This window comes from Microtus pennsylvanicus, chromosome 6 (genome assembly GCF_037038515.1).
Source record: "Microtus pennsylvanicus isolate mMicPen1 chromosome 6, mMicPen1.hap1, whole genome shotgun sequence".
NCBI lineage: Eukaryota > Metazoa > Chordata > Mammalia > Rodentia > Cricetidae > Microtus > Microtus pennsylvanicus.
In genome coordinates this window covers 3977969-3993457 of record NC_134584.1, presented here as the reverse complement: position 1 = coordinate 3993457, position 15489 = coordinate 3977969, and the positions used below count along the sequence as shown (strand labels likewise).

At 45.6% G+C, this 15489-nt stretch overlaps 1 pseudogene; it reads left to right on the top strand.

Moving 5' to 3' along the window:
* On the top strand, positions 1–5021 carry LOC142852735 (ubiquitin carboxyl-terminal hydrolase 43 pseudogene; annotated as a pseudogene).
* The last annotated feature ends 10468 nt before the right edge of the window (positions 5022–15489 follow it).

The window sequence follows — 15489 nt, the reverse complement described above, 5'->3', positions numbered from 1 at the left end:
ATGAAAATGAAAGACCCCGTTAATGTTACCTCCAAGAAGCAAGCGACCCGAAGTACCAGAAGAATGAAGATGGGAACTGCCACACAGGCTGAGACCAGAGCAGAAGTTTGCCTGGTAACAGAACCAGGGGGAATTAAAGTAACCTTTTGTGTGGCAGCAAACAAGCTAAAAAGATCTGGTTTAGTAGGAATAAATGAATTTCCTCTTTGAGGTAAATACCAGGTGAAATCCAGCCAGGGACATACCAAGCATTAGCAGGGAAGTGGGGAGATGGATATCTCCTTTAGCATATTTTGCCTTGCTCAATTGCATACTATAATCAAAAGTAGGACTTAATAGACCAATCCTGTAGTTCAATACTTGTTGAATTAAAAGGTTTAAGGAGAACAGTATTGGAATGGAAGCCGGAGAACCACCATAAAGGGTACCCATTTTCAGGTACTCTAGACCAGACAGAGGAGAGCTTGGAGCCAGTCTTACAGGGTGGTAAACGAGACGGAAATGGTGAAGGTGGTAACTGCACTGAATAAGTTTTGCCACCTTTTTTTTCTGGCAAAAATAAGTTCAGAAACCAATCATCTCTATTAGTATTAAGGTCACTCCTAGTTGAACTAGGAGGAGAAGGGACGTCTGAAATTAATTGCCTTTCTTGTATATTAAAGCAACCTAGAACTTCTGTATGTATGGTAAAAAAGAGTCCGCAACTTCAGTGTAATTCAAAAGGTGTTTTTTCGGCCCGGCGCGCAGGGCTTGAAGAATCACGGCAACACCTGTTTCATGAACACAGCGGTGCAGTGTCCCAGCAACACGGACCTGCTGGCCGAGCGAGCAGCTGGCGGCGCTGGTGCGCTCGCTCTGGACTCTCGAATACACGCCCCAACTTTCTGCTGAGTTCAAGAATGCCGTTTCCAAATATGGCTCTCAGTTCCAAGGCAATTCCCAGCACGATGCCCTGGAGTTCCTGCTCTGGCTGCTGGACCCTGAACATGAGGACTTGGAGGGCTCAGCTCATGGACTGGCGTCTGAGCAGCTGCCCCCAGACGCCAGTAAGGCCTCGGAGGACCTCCGGCCATCTGCAGCTCCTCTCCCCCTAGGCCCCAGCTTTGTGCAGAGCCACTTTCAAGCACAGTACAGATCTTCCTTGACTTGTCCTCACTGCCTGAAGCAAAGCAACACCTTGGATCCTTTCCTGTGTGTGTCCTTTCCCATCCCCTTGCGCCAGACGAGATTCTTGAGTGTCACTTTGGTCTTCCCCTCCAAGAGCCAGCGGTTTCTGCGGGTTGGCCTGGCTGTGCCGATCCTCAGCACTGTGGCGGCCTTGGGGAAGATGGTTGCTGAAGAAGGAGGCCTCCCTGCAGAGGAGGTGATCTTGGTTGAACTGTATCCCAATGGATTCCAGCGTTCATTCTTTGATGAAGAGGATCTGAATACCATTGCGGAGGGTGATAATGTGTATGCTTTCCAAGTCCCTCCCTTACCCGGTCCAGGGACACTCTCAGCTCATCCATCTGGTCTGTCAGTGTCACCGCGCTTGGCAGTCCGTGATAGCCAGTGGTTCTCGAAGCCTCTCCACAGTGAGAGGGTGCTCATCCTCTTCTGTAACCTGGTAGGGTCAGGGCAGCAGGCAAGCAGGTTTGGGCCACCGTTCCTGCTACGGGAAGACAGAACCATATCCTGGGCCCAGCTACAACAGTGTATTCTCAGCAAGGTTCGGTGCCTCATGAGGAGTGAAGTCCCTGCACAGGACCTGGGGACTCTGTTCTCCATCCAGGTTGTGGGGCTCTCCTTGGCCTGCAGCTACTTATCTCCACAGGATAGCCGGCTCCTCTGTCACTGGGTAGTTGACAGGGCTTTGCACCTCAGGAAGCCAGGAGGCCTTCCTCATGTCAAGCTGGCTGTGGAGTGGGATAGCTCTGTCATGGAGCGCCTGTTTGGCAGTCTCCAGGAGGAGTGGGTTCAGGATGCAGAGAGTGTGTGGCGGCAGCAGCAGGCACACCAGCAGCCCAGCTGTACTCTGGATGAATGTTTTCAGTCCTATACCAAGGAGGAGCAGCTAGCCCAGGACGATGCATGGAAGTGCCCCCACTGCCAAGTCCTCCAGCAGGGTGTGGTAAAGCTGAGCCTGTGGACCCTGCCTGACATCCTGATCATCCACCTGAAGCAGTTCTGTCAGGTCGGGGAGAGAAGGAACAAGCTCTCCACGCTGGTGAAGTTCCCACTGTCTGGGCTCAACATGGCTCCCCATGTCGCACGAAGGAGCACCAACTCTAAGGCAGGGACTGGAACCTGGTCCTCCTGGAAGCAGCCGATCTGCCTCCCCACCACCTACCCCATGGACTTCCTCTACGACTTGTATGCTGTCTGCAACCACCACGGCAGTCTGCAAGGTGGGCATTACACAGCCTATTGCTGGAACTCCTACCGAGAGGATGAGGTCAACAGCAGGGGGGCTTACATCCTGTTCTATCAAAAGCGGAACAGCATCCCTCCGTGGTCAGCCAGCAGCTCCATAAGAGGCTCCACCAGCTCCTCCTTGTCTGACCATTGGCTCATGAGGCTCGGGAGCTACAACAACAGCACATGAGGAAGCCTGCTGTCCTGGAGCTCAGCCCCCTGTCCCTCTGTGGACCGGGTCCCTGACTCCCCTGTCTTCACCAATGGTGTCTGCCTCCAGGACAAGGGAGGGGTTGAATCCAAGCCTTTGGTTGGGAGTGTTGGTGGCTGAAGTATTAGCATAAAGACACCTCCTGCTTCCTGATCCAGGCATGGGCCCTTGTCGTGGCCCGTGAGGGTCCAACATAAATTCCCTAATTCCTCAAACCGGCTGGAACGGAGTCGCGAGGAAAAGAACCGACACAGCTTACACCGTCATCATGGAAATGGCCAGCTCGCCGTTTATTCTCCAAACATTTTATATACCCACACCAAATTGAGCGGGGAAGGGGGAAAACACATTACACCATTACCTAGGCAGCCAAGTGCCTGGACTCAAATCACATCCGCATCTAGCAGTCAGGTAGGCCCTGAATTAGCATCTCTATAAGACATCCTTCCAAATTACAAAAGGAAAGAAGCACCAAATATCTGAACTCTTAAGTCATCAGCTTCAGTCAAACATCTCTTCTCAGGTAATCCACATCTTAACAAAAGAAGCTAGGAGCAGGCATCCTGGCCTTTGTTAAGGGCAGAGACAGCTTGTCTGCAGAGCTACGTGGTCAGCTTGGACTGGGCTAATGGCTTTTGTGCCATATCGAAATATGGGCCCACAATCCACTCTCTCTTATTAATTTTAATAACTCCTGTGTTTCTGCAACAGGACAGATACATCGCGCCTGACTTGGGCAAAGTCCTCTTCATTTACCCAAATTTTCTCGTCATTGGAACAGGCATCTTTTATGCAAGCCCCTGTCTTAGGCATCTGGGGAGAAGAAGCTTCAAACCCGTCATTGACTGCCGACCTCTGTAAAGAGAAGAGATTAGTGGAGAGAAATATATTTTTTAGGCCCTGTGTATCAGCCATATCTTGTCAGGATGCATCACAATGTTTTATGTATAATTACGCTCCCAAAGACTATATTCTCCTATCTTAAAGGAGAGTAGAATCACCTGAGTTAGAAATGTTTCTTCCGCTGGTACAGAACATCACTCAGAGTTTACTTTCTCAGCATGTGTATAAACTCTCAACATTCATAGTCACAACCTCTCTTTCAGCCAACTGTCAATCGCAGCAACTTACAATCATGATTTTTCCACATCATCGGTCAATACCGATCTTTAGACACATCATCGGTCAATACCGATCTTTAAATTTCTAATATCGTATTTTCATGTTTAGCCGGTAAAAACCAGCTTTCTCAATTATTGATAATTTCATATTTAGCCGGTCAGTACCAGCTCTCCAATTATTTATAATTTCCAATTATTCGTAACTTCATGTTTAGCCGGTCAGTACCAGCTCTCCAATTATTTATAATTTCATGTTTAGCCGGTCAGTACCAGCTCTCCAATTATTAATTTTCTTTACCATAAATTCATATTCCTTTCGGTCATTACTGATGTATTTAGCACCATTGGTCATTACCAGATTTTTCCCATCACCTTATGCGCAGCTGTAAATATCAGGTCATTACCGTTAAGAGCATAATACCATTCACTGTTATTAAATCTCATTTTCAGTCTTTGTGTAACTGTTAAAACCTCAGTCTGTCCCCTTGTTAAGTGAAGGGGTTTTTTTGACATACTTTATTTTGCATCTTTCTTTCCCTGAGGGGAAAGCTTAGGTCTTAGTTCTTAGGTTTAATATTTTATTCAAAATAAGTCCTGTCCCATAAACCGAGAACACTCAAATGTTCAGTTTGTATCTTAGTTTTTTTTTTTTTTTTTTTTTTTTTTTTTTTTGTGCTTTCTTTTTTTTTTTTTTTTTTTTTTTTTTAAATTTATTTATTTATTAAAGCTTTCTGTCTCTTCCCCGCCACCGCCTCCAGGACTGCGAGGGGTGCACCCACACATTGAGACAATGGGGATGTTCTATTGGGAACTCACCAAGGCCAGCTTGCCTGGGTCTGGAAAAGCCTGGGATAAAACCGGACTCTCTGAACATAGCGGACAATGAGGACTACTGAGAACTCAAGAACAATGGCAATGGGTTTCTGATCCTACTGCACGCACTGGCTTTGTGGGAGCCTAGGCAGTTTGGATGCTCAACCTACTAGACCTGGATGGAGGTGGGGGTTCCTTGGACTTCCCACAGGACAGGGAACCCTGATTGTATCTTAGTTTTGAAGCAACAGGTTTCACACCACCGCCAGCAGCAGACACAGCAGTCAGCTCATCTCAGGAGGATCTCTTTGTGCGAAGTCTCTTTGTAGTGCTGTGAGTTGCAGGTCCGGATCAGGCTCCTCTCTGTGGGCTGGGTTACTGGATTTCTCCTGGAGCCGATTTCCTTCTGTTCCTTCTGTGGTGCAGTTGTCAGCTACGCTGTCCTTAGGTCCGTTGTCCTTCTGCTGAATGCATCGAATTAGACGTTCTGGAAGCCATCTCACTTGGTTTTCATCCTGTGAGAAAACACAGACATGCCCTCGACCCCAAATTAAAATGGGGTCGGGTCCCTTCCAAGTCCCATTGCAAGGATCTTTCCATTTGGCTTTAGCAAATGTGGTTTTTGTACCATTATGCCACAATCTGTCCGCAGCTGATAGCTCATGGACATCTGTATTTAGAAAGTTTAGCGTAAACAATGCATGATTTAAGGCATTGTGTGGCGTCTGAGGATACAACTCCCCTGTCTTTATTTTTTGGAGTTGTGTTTTCAAGGAGCTGTGTGCCCGCTCCACAATTCCTTGTCCTTGAGGATTATATGGAATACCAGTCTTATGAACAATATTCCATTGAGTACAGAATCTTTGAAAAGCTTTGTTAACATATCCGGATCCATTGTCCGTCTTTATTACCTTTGGGGTTCCCATGCATGAAAAGCATTTTAAGTTATTACATGCTTGGAAGCTTCTCCAGTTTGTGCTGTGGCCATTATGAATCCTGAGTAACTATCAATTGTCACATGCACATATCTCAATTTTCCAAACTCAGTAATGTGAGTTACATCCATTTGCCATATATGATTTGGAAGGAGCCCTCGAGGATTTACCCCCAAATGAGGCACAGGTAGATATTGTGGGCATCTTTCACATTGTTTAACAATTTGCCGAGCAGCTTCTTTGGTCAGCTTAAACTGTTTTCTTAAACAAGCTGTTTTGAGGATGCAAAGCATGTGACTGCTGTGCAAGTTTAACCTGAGATACAGCAATTACTTTTGTAAGTTCGTCAGCTAGAGCATTCATTACCTTTAGCTAAAGGTCCAGGAAGACTTGAATGTGCTCTGATATGTCCCACAAAACATGGTAACTTTCTGCATTGTATGGCTTTCTGAATCTGTTGAAACAATATTTTAACTTGTCCATTGCTAGTTGCTATATATGACACTGTTTTGAGGATTCTTAATGCTTCATAAATATACCGGCTATCAGTATATAAATTAAAGGCCTTATTATCAAAATTCTTAAATACCAGAGCTACAGCCCACAGTTCAACTATTTGAGCTGAAGCTGGTTCTGTCTGTACCACGTGTCCTTTGCCATTGACAATATAAGTAGCTTTTCCATTAGATGAGCCATCAGTAAAAATCAACAAAGCATCCTTTAAGGGATTCTTTGCTACTATTTTAGGAAAAATGAATGAATGCTGTTGCGCAAACTGCAGTAACTGGTCAGCTAGGAAAAGATTATTAATCTGACCTTGAAATTGAGCAAACACAATTGCCCATGAGTCACTATTTTGAAATAACCATTCAATTTGCTGCTTAGTGTAAGGAACATTGATTACAGCTGGTTCTTTGCCAAAGTATTTTCTAGATTCCATTCTGCTTTTCTGTGCTAAGCATGCTACTGCTTCAAAATAAGGATTTAATACTTTTGCTGGTGATACAGGCAGATGCATCCATAAGATTGGTCCATTCTGCCATAAGACTGCTGTAGGAGTCAGTCTTGTAGGTAATACACGCTTGCCATGTCTTGCTGTAATCAATATAGCACACCTGCTGTTCCTGTATAGCCCACTCTATCTGTGAGAGAGTCTGTCTGGCAGCTTCTGAAAGCTGCCTGCTAGAATTTGGATCACTGTCTCGTTTAAGTATCTCACTTAAAGGCTCAAGGTCTCCTGTAGGAAACCTCAAATCAGGTCTTAGCCATTGTATATTTCCTAATAGCCTTTGAAAGTCATTAAGAGTCTTTAAGTCATCCTTCCTGATTTCTATCTTTTGAGGCTTAATTTCTTTGGGGTATAACATATGACCTAGATATTGAAAAGGCGGGTGCCTCTGTACTTTCTCAGGAGCGATAACTAAACCTACTTGGCTTAGACATTGCTGTAATAATCCATATGTCTCTAGTAAAGTATCTTCATTTCTATGAGCCAACAAGATGTCGTCTGTGTAATGAATTGCGTACACCTGCGGACATTGATTTCTAACTTCCTGTATAGCTTGGGCTATGAATTTTTGGCATAATGTAGCACTATTTAACATACCCTGGGGTAAGACATTCCATTGATACCTCCTCATTGGCTCTTTGAAATTAACTGAAGGAATGCTAAAAGCAAATCTTTGACAGTCTTGTGGCGCTAAAGGAATTGTATAAAAACAATCTTTCAAGTCTAAGATAATCTTATGTGTGCCTTTTGGAATGGCTGCCGGGGACGGCAATCCTGGTTGCAATGCTCCCATTGGCTGTATGGTTGCATTAACCTCTCTTAAATCCTGAATTAATCTCCATTTTTTCGATTTTTTTTAATAACAAAAATTGGAGAGTTCCATGGAGAATTAGATGGTGAAATATGTCCACTATCCAGCTGTTCCTGCACTAACCGCTGGGCAGCTTGCAATTTTTCTTGTGTTAAAGGCCACTGACTCACCCATACAGGGTCATCATTTTTCCATATTATAGGGTCTGCATGGAGTGCAGGTCTTTCAGTGACCTCTCCTAAAAATACCCTAATCCTGCTCTAGAAGATCTATTATACTTGTGAACGAAAACCCAGGACTGTACATATAATAACTGTGTGTCAACAAAAGCCAGGGGTTCCAATAAATACTCCCCCATTCTCTGCTCTCTTCCAATTAAAGAGTTTATGTTAGTCAGAAAGTGGAGATTTTGAAAGTTTAGGTTTGTGGCTGATAAAAGCTGATTAGAACTGTGTGTGATGGCTTACACCTGTAACCCAAGCACTTGGGAGGTTGATGCAGGAGGATTATGCATTTCAGTTTAGCCCTAGATGCTTGGTAGCACTCTACTTCAAAAAAAAAAAACAGGAATGAGTGAACAGATGTCTAAGGACGTGGTCCATGGGCTTCCTGGTACTCCACTGCAGTGCTGTTCTCTGGGGAGCTCCACCACATAGGCCAGCAGCTGCTGATGAGGAAGCCTGGGCTCTTCTGCCATGTCTGGCGTTCCTCTGAGGGGACGGAGAGCTGTCTCCTGTGAGGTTCCAGTGAAGAGATGTAAAGTGTGGCTTTGGTTTCTCTGCTAGAAATACCGTTCTCACTGGAACCTCTGGTTTGTGTTCTGCTTAGGTCCCAGACGTGGAGTCCCGGGAAGACATAATCAAGAACCACTACATGGCAAGGATAGCGGAGCTCACGTCTCAGCTACAGCTGGCGGACAGCAAATCAGTGCACCTCTAAGCAGAGGTGAGTGGAGCTAATAAGACTGCCACTTCCCCCTGCCCCTTCCAGTCGGGTCATGGTTCTGGTTCTGTTCTCCGTCTGCTGGGAGAGACGTCACCACCAATGCGCTTTCTGTCCTCCTGTGTCTGGGTCGGTCATGGCTGATGGCGACCAGTTTGTCCGCCACTCCAGCACCTTCAATTTAGTAAGTGTAAGACTTCATGCATCGTTCCCAGGTTCCTGCAAGAGAGATGACAGGTTTGTGCAGCCTTTCTGTGGCCCTGTGTTGTGAGTTTTGGAGGATTACTTGTGTTGGTGGTAGAGGACATGCATAGATGAAGGGATTTTCACATGTGCAGAGTGAAAAGTAAACCGCATCTGACCTTTTTTGGTTTTATATGTCCTTACTATGCAGGTGTGGGAGTGCCAGCAGGTGTAGACATGAGAGGACAGTTTGCAGGAGTTGCCTCTTTTCAGGGATCAGACTCAGGTTATTAGGTTGATAGCACCTTTATCCCCTGAGCCATCTCTCCAGCCCATCTTTAAATTCTCTTCAGTGTCTTTATGTCTCTTTGTATTGAGGGGGACTGTGGATGTGCATGTGCACACACCTGTGCACGCACATGTGGACTCCAGAGGTCAGCATCAGGTACCTTCCTCCATCATTCTCCAGCTGTCTCTTTCAGACACGGCCTCGCACTGAACCAGAGCTCTTGGTCGGATAGACTGGCTGGCTAGAGCCCAGGCTCCTCTTGTGTCTGCCTCCCTAGCTCTGCAGTTACAGCCCTGTGCTGCCATACCTGGCTTTTTTGCATGGCTGCTGGGGATCCTAGGTCCTCATGCCTGCACAGCAAGCAGTTGACCTGCAGAGCCATCTCTCCAGCCCAGCAAGCTCACATTTCCAAAGGAGAAGTTTATAGGACTGGATTTAAATGATAAAATGGAAAATGGCACCCATTTTAACTTATAAAAGATACAAAATCTTACTTTTGTCACCTTTTCTTCTTCCTTTACTCCATAATTCATATAAATAAAACCCACTGTTCACTATACATAGAATTTGCAAAGTTGAAGGGGAAGTTGTAGACTGAGACTGCTCGTTTGTTTCCCAGCTGTCCAGACACGAATAATCACACAAACTATATTAATTACAACACTGCTTGGCCAAAAGTTTAGGCATATTTCTGGCTAATTCTTATAACCCATTTCTATTAATTTGTGTTTCGCCAAGAGGCTCTGGCCTACCGGTAAGGTTTTGGCATTCTGCCATCTTTTTCCTTCAGCAGCTACATGGAGTCTCTCTGACTCTACCTATTCTCTCTCTCTCTCTCTCTCTCTCTCTCTCTCTCTCTCTCTCTCTCTCTCTCTCTCTGTTCTGATTTCTGCGAAGCCATTGGCTGGAACAGCTTTATTCAACAACCAATAAAAGCAACACATATAAAGAAGGAGATCCCACATCAGGAAGTGAATGAAATCAGTACAACTGTTCAAGAATAAGGAAGGAAGAAGGCTGGGTGGGTACATGCAGGGTTTTAAGTCTTCGGTTCGCACTTTATAGTAAGAATTAATTAAAGAGACGGTCAGAGAATTATAGCACTTTAAGGTGTTAAACCGCAAAGGAAGGGACTCTTTCTTGGACCTAGTGTCATCTGTGATTGTCTCCGACATTGCAGAGATGAAGAGGTTGACAGGCAGCCAGTTGCTGGAGGTAGAAGAGCACCTTATGTTTCTTCTTTTAAAGTAAATCAGCCCCGCCCAGTGTGCAGGGAGTTGCTGCGCCCCCTTTCATTGGTGGTCTCTTATGATTGTTATGTTACAGTATAGAAGGGGGCACAGCAAACAGCCTGGCCAATGGTGGAACTGCTGCCTCTTGAGCTGGGCCTGCAACTGATACCACATTTCTGCTTCCCTGTCTGCTCTCCGGGTTAGTGTTCCCAATGTGATTGTCATCTTCCTATGGACCGTGCCTTGCTTGCTTTCTCCCTCTTGGTCAGGGTCAGTGCTGAGCACAGAGGGAAGTAGCTGATTTGATCATACAGATTGTCCTGAAGTTTTCTCGAGAACAAATGAGTAACAGGGAATTTTAGTCTGTCTCATTTTCATGAGATCTGCCTATTTTAGTACATGTTTTTAGCACAATTATGATAGAAGAATTTTTAGATTGTCCCAGTTTGTTCTCATCTATAAACAGGAAGTAGTGCCCCCCCCGTATGACTTCACTGCAAAGGATACTTGGAGATCCTGATGTCTACACAGTATTCAGTGTGTGTCTTCAAATTGCCCTTGTCTGAACAATAGTGAAATAAAATTTCCCCTTTTCCTTTTCATCTGCTCTGTTTTGAATCATCTGGGCTTAGTAAAACTCTGAAGAGATTTGTCTTCTCCGTATCGTCAGCATAAGTCTTACGGTGGGATTATAAAGATGTCATGGTTCCTTCCTGCATTGGGGTCTCTACAGAATAACTTTAAACCCAAATCCCAGATAGGGCCCCTGGTTGGCAACCTGTGATCACTTTTGAGATAACCAGTGTCCTCTATCCACAGGAGTATAAATGGATCCTGTGTAAATAGAGAATGTTCTCGTGTGCTTTGTAGTCACTGCAGCTGAGAACACTGATGAACTTGGACTGCTGGCCTTTTTTACCTTATTAAAACAAGAGGGTGTGGCTTCATCTTCTGTCCTCTTTCTCCGGCACATGTTCAGTAGAGAGTTTTGGAATGGATGATGGCCTTTGGTGACTATAACCTACTAACCTTCCCAGGATAAAGTCTGATGTTTTATTGTACAGTGCCGAGCGCTCTCGAAGAGACTAGCCCTGGCGGAGAAGTGCAAGGAGACGCTGACCGAGGAGCTGAAGCTAGCCAGTCTGCAGGTGGGTTCCTGAAGGTGACCTCTGCGCCAGTGCCTTCCCTTGGGAAGTGATTGGATCGCTGGCCTTAAACACACCGTTCTGCAGTTCATGTCTAACTCACCTGAAAGGCATGCATTACTTATACTAGGCAAAGAGTGGTCATCTTACTTGTTTCTGATTTGAATTTCAAATTCTGTTTATTTTCACTTACCCATAATACTTCTTTCTCTTCTTCCTGGTCATGACTGGCTGCAGGCTTATTTTGCCCACATTATTCTGTCTTGTTTCAGAAACTGACCTAAATAAACCTAAGAGGGTGGCTGCAAACCATTCCTCCTTCTTCACTGCTGGGTTTCATACACTCGTTTTTGCTAGACATGGTGGCACACGCCTTTAATCCTAGTACTTGGGAGGAAGAGGCAGGTGGATCTCTGAGGCCAACCTGGTCTACAGTCTGGGTTCCAGGGCAGCCAGGAATACATAGTGAGACCCTGCTTCAGTATGTATATACAAATACATAAGCAGACGATCAAATTCCAGTTTCTGACATTGCCTTCCAGGAAGCCCTTGTTGGTGTCAACATGAGAGAGACACAGGAAAACCCAGGAATACAGTGGTCCGTGTTTCAGATCAACTTCTCAGATTACTTAGGAGACATTGAAGAGGCTGGGGAGAGCATGAAGTGCAGGCGAGAAGGTGTCCTCCTGGGAGGGAGCAGAAGGCCAGGTCTATGCAGAGCCTTTGAAAACCTGGGGTGGTTTGGAAGCATCAATTCACCTCAGGCTTTTGACAGTCCTGTACCCAGCCAAGGAGGGAATGCTTATATTTTGGACATGCAGGAACATTTGTGCAAGCATGCCTGTATTCAGACTTGCTAAGTAGACTGGCTAGCTCATCAGTGAGTCCAGCGATCTGTCTCCTCCCCAGCATTGCGATTCCTAGTGTGCCGCACAGGCCCAGTTTCTCGGGCACTTGGGGCCTCCATGCTTGCAAAGCAAACACTTAACAAGCTAAGATAGCTCTCGAGCCCGTAAGTTTTCCCAAATAAGTTACGAACGCATTCTTTGAAGGCTGATACATTTCCCCATTTCTTTTCGGTTCAACCTGTGCCTTACCTTTGTGTGAACTAATCAGCTAGGCTGCTCTCCAGATGTTTGTAATAAAGAAGTAACTTTGACAAGCCTTCTCCTTCCCCTGCTCTTAGGATGAGCTGACGACCACCAAGAGGAGCTACGAGGATCAGTTAAGCATGATGAGTGACCACCTGTGCAGCATGAACGAGACACTGTCCAAGCAGAGGGAAGAGATCGACACGCTGAAGATGTCCAGTAAGGTGTGTGCAGGGCGGGGAGTGGGAATGGCTGATGCAGCTGGTAGAAGACACATCACTGTGATGTTTCAAGAGCAAGTGTGAGAGCACGTACTTGTGAGTCACTGTCCTGCGCCTCATTTCCCTGTCCAGAAAGAAAAATGGTTTCTTTGGCTTAGTCTAAGCTGCAGTTTGACCTGCTGCCTTTTGACATTTATGCTTTTGTGCGTGAGTGAGGGGGACCAGCAGATGGCCTTAGGAGGGGAGCATGCTCTGTCTGTAGAAGATCCTAACACTATTTGTGGAACCCTTAGCAAATTGTTTCATTCAGTAAAATCATTTATTCTCGTTAATCCACAAGTAAAACCTCACACAGCTTAAGGAAGCCACTGAGACACTTATCAGTCCCAAACTCTGGCCTCTCAGTGAGCTGCAGTTTGAGACTGTAGACTTGACTTAGGGTTTTATTCTTTCAGTATCTACTACATTTTAATTCGGTTATCTACCACACAGAAAGAAGAAACAGAGTAGAAACTGGCAAAAACAACAGCAAGCACAACAAAATTAGCCTAATATCCTCTTTCCTGGCTCATGTGTCCCCCGCCTGCACTCTGTCCTCACATTGCCCTCTCTTGATTTCTTTCCTAAGTGTTGTACCAGATCGACACTTAGACCTGTTTCCACGTATCCATATATTAGAGGCTAGCATCCGTATATGAGAGGGAGCATGCGCTTCTTCTTTTTCAGCTTAGGTCACCTCTGTTAATGTTATGCTTTCTGAGTCTGTCCATTTTCCTGCAAATCTCATTTTTCTTTACAGCTGAATAATATTGCATATCATCTGTCTCCCACCTCTTTATCAGTTGGTGGGCGTCGAGGCTGGTTCTATTCCCTTGCTATTCTGAGTAGAGCAGAAATTCATGTGGATGTGCAGAAGTCTCTGCAGTAGGAAATGACCTTTGGGTATATGCCCAGGAGTGGAATGGAGTCCTTCGCGTAATTGTCCATATAACCTAGGGATGCTAACCATTTTATCTCTAGGATTGCTGTTGACTCTGTTTCTCGGGGGGCCTCTGTCTGAGCCAGTCTATAAATACTGAGTAATGTGCTTAGGTAGGCATGCATCTCCATATATGGCATACCATGTCTCTGTTAGGGAATGTCAGCTTCACGACACCAGGTGCTCAGTTCTTGTGTGTCATCTCAGATGGTCGGAGCACTTCTGTAAGCCAGGCCTTTATCACCCATCCATGAGCTGAAGAGGCTGTAGAGTGTGGCTGCAGTCTTGCACTGGTGGAGCAGACCAATTCTTTGCTTGGCGAGATTTCCCCAGAGAACATTCTGGGTTGCTACACTGGAGTCTGCACTACACAACCCTCCCCAGCATCATTTGAGGGTAGCCATCGACTTCTCACGGTGTAGAGAGGGTTCCTGGCACTTTCTGGGCCATCTTTGTGATGACGATCAGCCAATATACTTCCAGTTATATCATAGCAGTTGCAGAATTACAGTTATGAAGCAGCAATGAAAATAATTGTATGGTTGGGTCGCCACAACATGAGGAATTGTCTTAAAGGGTCACAACATTAGGGAAGTTGAGAGCCACTGCTGTCAAACCTGTTTATTTAAACAACAGAAAAACACATTGGAGCTAAAACTATTTGCTTCATGAAATCACATAAGAAAAGGAATTTGGTAAACTGGGTGTCGCTGGCCCTGAGAGGGGTTGGATCCATATCCATGGAAGTTGGGAAAAGGGAAAGTCAAAGTAACAGCAGCTTTGTGGTCACTGAAGAAAAGCTGACCTGCAGGTTCTCTCAGCTGCTGTCCACATGGGAAGCCGGAGTGTTCTGTGGGACAGCATGGTCCCCAGACAGCCTGTTTTATAAGCTGTGAACGCTTTTCATGAAGCTTGTGTTCTGATGGTGGTTGCTGTTCCTTGCACAGGGAAATTCTAAGAAGAACAGAAGTCAATAGTTGACAAAGAGCTCGTCAGTGACTGTTCCCTCCAGACCGGCTGCAGATGCTGCCAAGAGTTTCGGGGTCAGACCCCGCAACCAGTGCTGGCGACCTCTGGGAAGCTGAAGTGCGGTTGGACCTAGTAAACTAGCCAGTGTTGTCCGTGACCTTGAGACATTTGAAGTATATTTGTAAACATCAAGGCAAATACAGAATTTGATGTTGACAGTCAAATGGAAAACAATAGACATAACCATGGATATTGTGGTCTCCTTATGCTATTTTTACTGTGCACTTTTTGAAATTAGGACCTAATTTCAGTATGTAAGAGCAACAAACATTTTGTATATTTTCAAGCTTGATTATATGGCAATGGATCTTGTATCTGTGGAATAGATATATGTTTCTGGATAAAATGCTTAAATTGTCAGATGTCATTACATCCTGTATTTTCATTTCTTCTTATAATTGAAAATTGAAAGATGTCTCAGATTCTTTTTAAAAGATTCTCTCCCTTCCCTCCCCTTCCTCCCCATCTCCCCCTCCCTCCTCCCCCTTCCCTCCATTCCTCGAAGGTGATGAGCCTCCCATCCTTCGCATCCCATGGGTTTGCTGTTGTGTCTGCAACTGTGCAGCACTCTCTGTGTTAGAATAATTGCTCAAGGAAATTCATGTCAATAAATTCCTACCCACACGAACCTTGCAGGCTGTCTGTGACAACGTGATAAAGGAGCTTCAAATGCATCCAGTCCCACTGACCTAGAGATAAACTTCCTAGTTGAGCTGTCGGACAGTCCGGCCTCTAGAAGGCCCTTGAGTTTTGGGGCACCCACCTTTCAAGCAGAGACCCCTGGTCTCTCCTAGACATGTGCCATTTCAGTGCAAACCCCTGGGTGCCTGTCCCTGCACCCTACTCCCAAGACCGCAAGCAGATGTTTTGTGCTTGGTGGCTTGTCATTGCCTCCCGGATAGAAACTAAGGCTTAGAGGGCCTAGGCAACCCGGCCACAGCCACACGAGTGCACCCCTGAGCCCGCTCCTCAGGAGGGCTTTTGAATGGGCATTCCGCTCCAGGTGCTGTTTCTGGGAGGTAAACTATGACATTTCTCAGTAACTCCATTACTTCATCCTGCCTCCTCTTTCATACCTTCATTC